Below are 10,320 nucleotides of genomic sequence, written 5' to 3' on the forward strand. Positions count from 1 at the left end.
CACTAACAAAAAATCGGAAATCGGAATCGGCCAAGAAAATTGCAATCGGTGCATCTCTAGTTATTAAGACTGTTTTCAGTTGGATTCTTGAGTTTGCCATGAATATAGCCTTTGATACTGATATGGTGTAAAATGATAAATGAAAGAATTTTCATGTTTTGTAGCCTTCTTAGAATATTTGTTTAGGCTTTAAAAAAATAATAAATTTGCTAGTTTGGTTGCTAGAGTGTTCTGAGTGGTTGCTAGGGTATTCTAGGTGGTTGTTAGGTGATTGCTTAGGTCTTCTCAGAGCTGTTGAGAAACAGAGTTGTGACACGCTTTGATCTCGCCGCCACGCGGTCACGTGGTTCATGGAGCTCTCAATAGTTCCAAACAACTCTGCGCTGTCAATATGTTTGAATGGGTTTAAGTAGGATAGACAGCAGTTTCACTATATTTGCAGCAATTTCTAGTGATTATTAACACATCATGTGCATTGATTGTGTATTGATAACTACGCTGACTACGTTTTACAATCGCATTTTATTCTGGGGAGTGATGAAGAGACAGCATTAATATTTTTTCTAATATGCTTATTATTTATATTAAAATTAGCGTAGTATTTAGGGTTAAAATAGAGAAAATGTTTTTTTTAATTCCAGTGCAAAGAGGCAAATTAGAGATGTTTGGTGGCCAGAAAAATAATATTCCTATGTAATGCCATGGTTTAACCACTAGATGCCCGTATGGCTGTTTAAGAAATTGTAAAATAACGTTTAAAAAAACAAGGCAACCAACTGCATTCAGGGAAAATATTCCTATAATGGGCAGTCTTCATTGAAACTCATTCAACTTCCTACAGGGAGAGAAAGATTGCAGAAAGACTAAAAACTTAAAAATATGACAACTAGCATCTGGTTATGATCGCTATTAAGGTGTTTCTCACGTTATCTAACTGCAAATATAGCATAACTGCCTATTATCTAAAATTAAACATTAACTATAACGCCTTTCATAAAATACAACTACTGGCCAGATTTCCGAGAGGTAAACTAACATGACACGCTTTACTTCGCATTCCTCAGTTCCTATGGAAGCCTGTGGGAGTGCCGTAACTCTGTTTCTCAACGGCTCTGGGTCTTCTGAGGTTGCCAGCATGTTGCTATGCAGTTGCTAAGGTGTTTTGGGTGGTTGCTAGGGAGTTACTACAATACATGTTTGCTAGATGGTTCTGGTCTGTTTTATCATTCAGCAGGTGAAAATCTGATGTCTGGTGACTTATGAATGAACAGCATAAACAGTGCACATGATTTTTAGGAATCATTCAGGACTGTAGCACAAATGTGTGGATGACTTACATGACTAATTACACTTACTATCAAGCAGCCAGAAATAGTAGCCAGAGTGCCAAATACAGTATGTCGTCATTGCAATAATTGGCATATTACCACACACCAGACAGAACTAGGGCCATAAGCTGTTTTTAACCATGTCAGTAATAACTCATACATTACACTGCTGCACAATAGCTGTGTTCTCCATCACAGACGTGCAGCGTGGGAGTTTTGGCTGCTTCGCAATGAGCGTCTACTGGAACCGCCATGATGGACAAATTCGTCTCGATTTAGTGATCGTTTGCACAAAGACAAAGAGTGCTCAGTCGAGAAGAACGTCCCGCACACAGCGCTGGAAAAGCTGTTTGGGAAAGTGTGTCACTTAGTTCGTACCACGCTGGAGTTTGTAGTTTTGGCAGGAGTAAAGGGGGACTTTGTATGTTGTGCATGGGAACCAAAGCTCTGACAATGGAACCTGTGTTTTGTGTGCTAAACAGGAAAATGCCTTTACCGCATGCATAAGTAGTATTATTAATATGCACAATAAACATTCAGGCCTAAATTTAATATTTATGTGTTTGAATTGCATATACAGTTTTTATCTATTTTGATAAATGTTGCATCCCTTTCGTTCCGTTTCTGTGTTTTCTGTTTTGGGAGGTGTTTGTGTGTCTCTGTCCAGGAAGAAGACCGATTGGTTCCTAATTGGTGTCACACCCTTCCCGGTCAGCTGACTCCTAGCCGCCTTTAAAAGCCTCCTGCATCAGCATTGTGCTCACTCGCTGTGTTTGCCCTGCTTAAAGGGTTAGTTCACCCAAAAATGAAAATTCTGTCATTAATTACTCACCCTTGTGTTGATCCAATTACGCTGGGTCAGCGCCGCCACACGCTTACATCATGAGACTGTCATGAACGTGCGTCCACAAGTGACGCAGTAGAGACGAAAATGTGGAATAAAGTTGTTATTTTTGTTTTCTTTGTGCAAAAAAAGTATTCTCGTAGCTTCGTAACTTTACAGTTGAACCACTGATGTCACACGGACTATTTTGTCGATCATCTTGGTACTTTTCTGGACCTTGAACGTGGTAGTTACCTTGCTGTCTATGGGAGGGTCAGAGAGCCCTCAGATTTAATCAAAAATATCTTAAATTGTGTTCCGAAGATGAACGAAGGTCTTACGGGTTTCGAACAACACGAGGGTGAGTAATTAATGACAGAATTTTCATTTTTGGGTGAACTAACCCTTTAACTTTGCCAGCTAGTTTCAGACCGTGTTAGTAAGACTGTGAGAGTATCTTTGTGTGTTCATTTGAGTGTTTGCCTGCGAGAGATTGTTTGTTTGTTAGTTTGCTTAGCTGACATATTTGTGACACCGACTACAGCATGTTCATTGACTTTGATTCTGGATTGCCCCTGTTTGGACCTGTTAGCTCTCATAATTGTAAATAATTGTACATAATATTTTGGGGAGGTATGGAGACCGACAGCATTTTTTTGTTGTCAGTCATACATAAACTGATTGGAAACAGGTCAGATATCTGTATTAGTACTAATAACCTGAATGTGTTTTAAATGCACAGGTTTATATATTTTTCATAAATTAATCCTATTTCTTATACATTTTAACTAAATGAAAATTACATGTTCCACAGCTAGCTTCATTTTAACCATGTTCATACTTTTTTGACTAAACAAACTAAATTGTTTTCCAGGTTAATTATAGTTAACTAAAGTAAAACTGAAACCATTAAAAGAAAAGAAAAAATGCATCGAAACATGCAATGAAAATTCTGGGCCGAAACTGAAAATTCTGGATGCACTTGGCCAAAAACCGAAACCGAAAATGCTTTTTAATAATTATTTATTATTTTATTCAATAATTTTGTAAGACTTTTTAATTTAACAAAATAGTTTTAATGATACTGAATTAAAAAATTACAAGCCAATAAAATAACCACACTTTTATTAAAAGTAAAACAATAAAATTGGACTGAAAATACAGTATATTAAGATTAAATATCAATACATTATTTTTATTCAGTTCTATGCCGATTCCCTAGAATTTTCTAAATATGATTATTTAAATATAATCAAATAGATGCAAACAGTTAATAAACTATGCTGCGATTTTATGCTATAAATTACATACATCTTCAATTTAGGCCAAATATAAATATAAATATATATTACAAATTATTTCCCCCCGAGATCTTCATGGCATGACATTTTTGGTTTGTTTTGTCCTTTTGGGACAATTTTCATATCAAGCTGGTCCTCATTTTCCATGTTAAACACAATATAGTGGCAAAATGTCCATCCAGTGCAGTAAATGTGGCCAGTGCAGCTTCCATTGTTTTAGCTAATGTCGTGTTCGTCTCTATTGTTGTCATTGGCTGCTCAGCCTGGTTTCATTTGCATAATGCTTCAGAGTCAATTGCTGTCCAAATACGCTGGAGGCCATTAGTCTATTGGGATATGCAGATTGTTTAGCTTTCAATGAGCAGTCCGTCCTTTCTTCATAATGGCACGCCGAGCTGTTTGTTGCCGTTCTGTGAGACAGACGTGGAAGCGTTCTCGCTATTTTAACATAATGCTGGTCTGATGGCACAGGTTTTGTGTCTATTAGTCTATTGTTTGTCTGTCTGTGTAAACAATCGGTCTCTCAGTCCCACCCGCTGCTGTCAGGTAATAATGTGGTGATCACGAGCACTGTGGGATTTACAGAAGGTCAGGATTCACTCGATGTGGAATGTCATCCATCACTCTCTTCTTCTGTGTCTTAAGATCCAGTTTTTCTCTGTTAATGATTTAATTATTTAAATATTATGAAAAAAAAATTCTTCTCATCCTGAAATAATTCTATTATAAACATTTATTTTATTATAAAAATAACATTAATAATATTTATTTATAATATTCAATAAAACATTAAATAGTTAAATAAGAAAACAATAATTTTCAGCCAAAATAAACACCTTTCATGCATGATTTATACACACATACACGCACACATGCATATATGATATATTTATTAATTTAAAATATTAAAATGTTAAATTGCCAAATATAAAGTTAAAACAATCCTTTTCAGCCTAAACTGAAATAAACATCCTTCATGCATGTAATATGTTATATATATATATTATATGACATATTATATATATATATATATATATATATATATATAGGCTATATATATATAAATGTAAGATGTCATATGTAAAATGTGTGTATGTCTCTGTTTTTTTATTTGACATCAATCGTTTTTGTTTTACTGTTAAAGTCATAAAATGATAACCGAATTACCCTTTTCCTGAAAGGACAGGTCAATGATTTGGATTGGATCTGTCGTTACACACAAGCAGAAACACAGACAGGGGTCTGCACAAGCACATGAACACTATACGTCTGCTAGATATTGATATTACTGTCAGATCACTCATCTGTGCTGTAATGTCATTATATTAGTGCATCTCTTCACATTGATTTTAATCTCGTCTAGTCTTGAGATAAATGTTGCTTATCAACATCAGCGACAGGCCTTTCCTCGCAGTCATGGTTAGATATGAGTGCTGACCGAATTATATTCCTCGTATGAAATGTCTGCTAAATAAACCTGCAGTGCAAAAGACTAGAGATCAATTTTAAAAGAGATGCAATAACATTTCTGCACCACTAGATTGCACACCAGTAATAAAATTTACTGTTACATTACATTTTTTGTCATGTCTGCTCGAACCTGACTTTTAGTGTGTATTTCTAAATGATTTTTAAGCTAATGTTACCCTTAACTCCTCACGCTGCAGACGTTTTTGGAATGGCTCTCTGTCGTCATTTTCAGTTATAGAAAAATGAGATTGTAGCTATCACAAAATTTCTGGTGACTATTCAAAAATATATTCCAAAAGAAATATATTCTGAGAGAATATTTTGCATAAAGAAAATTAAAGCTATTTTTATGACAGCTATTTTTTTTTGTATTCTGAATTTCGCCTTTTATACGAAATTGATGTAAACACTGTCAGTTATGTTTTCAGAACAGGACAAAACATCAGATATATCAAAATAGAAATGTGCATTAGTGTGAATCGGTGTGAATGCAGCCTGTTAAAGCTGCCACTGTCTGTGATCTCATCAGTAATAATCTAACAGCAATAATGCTGAGGAAAAAAGAAAAACCCATAACTATGATTGTCTGTAAACTTTTGGATAGCCTACTTAAAGAACACTTATTTTTAAAATAAGTAATTATTAAAAAAATAGCCTGCTTATATAATTTAATTAAAAAAAGGTAAAATTTGATATAAAATTTATATGAAAATGTAGCTATGTGCAGTAATATTGAAAATTGAGAATGTGACGCATCGTAATATTGAGTTAAATCGAATCGTACAATACAATTTTTAAAAATGCATTTTACGGTGAACACAGCAGTCAGTAGGCTATAAGCACACGTGACGCACCATTCCCGCATCTGCGCCCGCCCTCACCTCATGTTTGCGGCTGACTGATGGACAACTATTCCCGGGAAAAAGACATCAGCAGTCCGGCGCCGAGAAAAGAAAAAGTTAAAAAGCCCAAGATGAAGCCCGTGTATCATTTTCATGTAAATTCATAATCCTGTGAAGCTTTTGTTCTGTTGACGTTAATAACGTGATTTAATGTCGGTAATAATTTCACCGCCACCAACGAGTTTCCATGTTCCCTTATGAAAATTAACCGTGGTTTTACTACGAATAAAAAAACAAAAAAAAACATGGTTCTTATAGGCATGCTAACCACAAATTAACCATAGTTTTGTTACTTCAAATAATAATTAACAAATAAGTATTCAGTAAAAACAGACCAAAGTGAACAACAGCCTTTAAAATGACTTAAAATGCATTATATAAAAACAAAGAGGCAATAATGATTGGATAATTATTAATAATCACATGGTTTCATTGAATAACTGTTAAAATACATAATGTAATACAAAATAAATAAACAATTTAGAATTGCCTGCAAAAGGTGCCAAAGGCCTGGTAATTGCTGTTGTTACACTTACAGGACTGTCAAATCCTTGTTTAATATTGACCAAACATTTAATTCAAATATCCGCTTAATCTTTCATTTTTGGCCACCTTTTTGCGATAGAATTGCTACAGCCTCTATAATTTCTTCAACAAAAACATATGGACATCACAACCCTTACAAAAATTAACATGGTTTTATCGTAGTAAAACTACACTTGTACTTTGTAAATAATACAGTTTAATTACAATTTATTTATTTACTTTTTTATTTTATTAAAGTTCTATTTTGACCCCTATAGCAGCCTAGGTGTTTTTTTTTTTTACTTCCATAATATTTGGGGGAGGGGGCACAACAATACAATTCTGCTTAGGGCACCCATTTGGCCAGCAGCGGCCCTGCGTTGACATGATAATCGTAATTGAATTGAATCGTGAAACCAGTGAAGATTCACACCCCTATTTTTAAGATAGCAGTACCGACTTACAGAGATTCCAACTGTAAACAAAAAGCATAGAAACTGCAATTTTGGTTCAAATGTAAAGCAGAAGAATTATTTTGGAAAAAATGTAGATCAAGAATCGTTTTGGAATCGGATCGTGACTCCCAGAATCAGAATCGGATCGGATCGTAAAGTGCCTAAAGATTCCCACCCCTATTATTTATTTATTTATTTTAGTTTATGGTTTATTTTATTTGTGAGATCGTTACAATAAGTGTTTGTGCATCATTTTAAATCTAAATTTAAATTCTTATTTTTATTTATTTAAATTTTAAATACATTTTATATATTTGTATGAATGAGAATCACATCAAGAGTAATGGGAATTACAAAAATAAACGCTAAAAAAATAGAACCCTGGATGCATTACTTTAACACAGGAAAATTTGAGGGGCAAATACATATATATATATATATTTAATATTTTATTTTATTTCATTATTTTTTTTTCCATTTTATATTTTAATTTATTTTGTTATTTATTTATTTTTAGGATTAGGATACAGCACATGTCGTCTTATTCCTGTATTCCTATATTCAGAAGCGCACATGATGATCAGTGTAATGTATGTGGACTGTAGAGGGCAGCTGTGTTCTGCAGGAGCATCAGTTCACAGATCTTCTAGCGTTGGGTTCTAGCAGAGAAGAAGCAGACATGAGGTGGGGGGGTCGTAGCTGTGTAGATGCTGCTAGCGTCATCATGCAAAGCCTTCATAGGCTTGTTATGTAAAGCAGCGCCTACTCAAAGAAAGGATGAACAGAAATAACCGCTTGAATCTCAAGGAAAACCGGAGAGGATTCACGGTTCAGCTACAGCAAAGAAAAGACACGCTGTAATGATGTTATGATTCACATCCAGGATCTTACCATATTGTTATGGCCCAAATGGCAGCAGCAATCGTTCTTGCACTGATCTTACCGCCTTGAGCCATTTTTGTGCCTCCCTGCAGAAACAATGATGTGTAGTTTGAATTATTAATCAAGACCGGCACTAAATATTAACCTAGATTTATTCATAATAACTTACTTAGGTGGCCGTAATATTTTGAGCTCAGTTCTATTGGTTTAAATAAGAGCACTGAGAGAAATGTGCAGTCACAATCGCTCACTCTCAATGGATCTCTTTAGCTAATAATTGCGTATTTATATTCAAAATCTGTTCTAATGTTGATCCGGATTGTCTTAAATGATGGAGCGTGAGCCTACGGTTAGTAATTAGCATAATAGATGCCCAAATCATCTCCATATATAGGTTTTCTGCACAATTCCTCTCCTTCACCATTCATCATTCTGTTGACAGAGAGCAGGAGCAGGAAGATCTTCCTCCATTATGGCTGATTCAGTTTGAAATGCATTTAAGCATGCGTGATAATTGCACATCTTCACACTGATGTGATATGCACAAATGTTCACGCTCTTCATATTATGATGGTTGTTTCAAATAATTTGCCTTGTTAAATAACTTTAGGGAAGTAGCACGGAGAGCCGTGTCTTTATAAGACATGCTGGTGTGATCTGGATTTTCTTGAATGCTGAAGGAAGCTTCTGTATCATGAGCTGTTGCCTCTGGTTTCATCATTGTCTCTGGGGCTGCTGATGGATTGTGGTGGCAGGTGCTGTGAGCTGCTGTGTGCCTCTGAGTTTCTCCACACACCTTCATTTGCCATGAAACACCAGAAATGAAGCTGCAGTCCTCAACCACAGACCACACAGACATGGAGCGTTCATGAGCATCAGATGAATCTTATCTATCTATCTATCTATCTATCTAGCTATCTATCGTACTATCGTATCAGTCTGTCTGTCTATGTATCTAACTATCTTAATTATTACATTTGGTGTGAACAAGAAACTAATTGTGATTAGGGTTGCAAAAAGGTGGAAAATTTCCAGTATATTTCAGAAAGTTTGGAAATTTTCCAGGATTTTTTGGAATATTCAAGGGATTTTTGGAAAGTTTCCGGAAATGTTCCACCCCTTTGCAACCCTGATTGTGATTGGGAAACAGCTGTACTAATTAAAACACTAAATTCCTCTCACATTCAAACTGAAATTGCAATTCTGCATCCTGTTTGCAGTAGAATAAAAAAAAAAGACATTCTCATTTGAATTCTGAATTGTGCACAACTAGACTGCTAGACTGAGCTCTTCTGAGCAAGAACTAGTCGCTGTAGTTTTCATAAGCTTTTGGCATCAAATCATTAAACAATAATCATAACGCTTGGTTTTTGCTCTGCGTCCTTGAAACTCAATTGAAATCGTAACGTAGCATATACTCTAGTGTCTAGGCCCCGTTAGTAGTCTTGCTGGAAACTGTTCTCAGTGTAAATTCGAAACAGTGACACGCATTCATGTATGGTGGTTTAGGCTGGTTTTAGATCAGTATTAGAGGTTGTCATAGAGACTCAGGTCATGATCTTTCTGTGGAAGAGCTGTGCTATTTAAATATGGAATCTGTCTCCAAGGACTCTGAGAGATATGATGGATAGAGTGATGTTATGACTGCAATTAGCTTCTAAAGCTGCCATTTTCCTCTGTTCTATGTGAAGGAGAATGTGAAGGAGACTGGCCTTCAGTTTTATTTTTTTATCGAAGGAGGTATAAAAGGTGCCTGTGGCAAAACATTGCAGGCTATTAAACAGTGAGTTTGAAGTGAGTTGATGGTGAAAAGTATGTGATTGCTTTTGGTGAGTCATACCACCCAAACACACACACACACACACACTGAGGAAAAATACCCACATCAACATCAGCTTAATAACTTGATGTCACAGTCAGATGCCCTTCTTCCAGGTCGCACTTTAACTTTTTGACACTCCAGCAAATGACGGGTGAACTGAGAATATTTACTGGCCTTGAAACTGTATTTTGGATTGCGTCAAGATCATTTTTCTTCCTATGACAAAGGAATTATTTAGCTGTTTTTCTCTAGTACATTAGAGTCCAGAGCACAGGCTACTGAATAATTAAAAACTATATTAAAACCAGTCTCTTGGTCACAAACAAAGAGATCCATCAATGTTTTGATCTTTAGAATTTAATTTTGGAGGCTTAGCCAAAAAAATATATATTTTTATATTTGCATGCAAAACTCACTAGTACAGTACTATTTTATTAATAGTTTTTATTCATATTTTGAATGAGTTTTTTTATTTATTTAATGTTTGATTTTAATGTTAGGTAAAGTTGTAATAATTTTGTTGTGTATTTTTTTGTGTACGTAAAAATTTTGTGTATTTTTATTATTCCTTTTATTTCAGATTTAAAAAATGAAAATGATAAATGTTGCCTTGGCACCTAGCTGATATAAAATACTTTTTAAAATATATTTTATTTTATTTCAATTAGGCCTAACATTTATTTTATTTTATTTTAAACTTAAGTAAAAAAAAAAAAAAAAAAAGTTAACCATAGCTTGTGGATGTTATTGATGTACTGTGTTATTTGGTTGCTATGGTACTCTGAGTTGTTACTAGGGTGTTGCTAGGTGGT

The sequence above is a fragment of the Sinocyclocheilus anshuiensis genome, unplaced genomic scaffold (assembly GCF_001515605.1).
Source record: "Sinocyclocheilus anshuiensis isolate Anshui unplaced genomic scaffold, SAMN03320099.WGS_v1.1 scaffold522, whole genome shotgun sequence".
Taxonomy (NCBI): Eukaryota; Metazoa; Chordata; class Actinopteri; order Cypriniformes; family Cyprinidae; genus Sinocyclocheilus; species Sinocyclocheilus anshuiensis.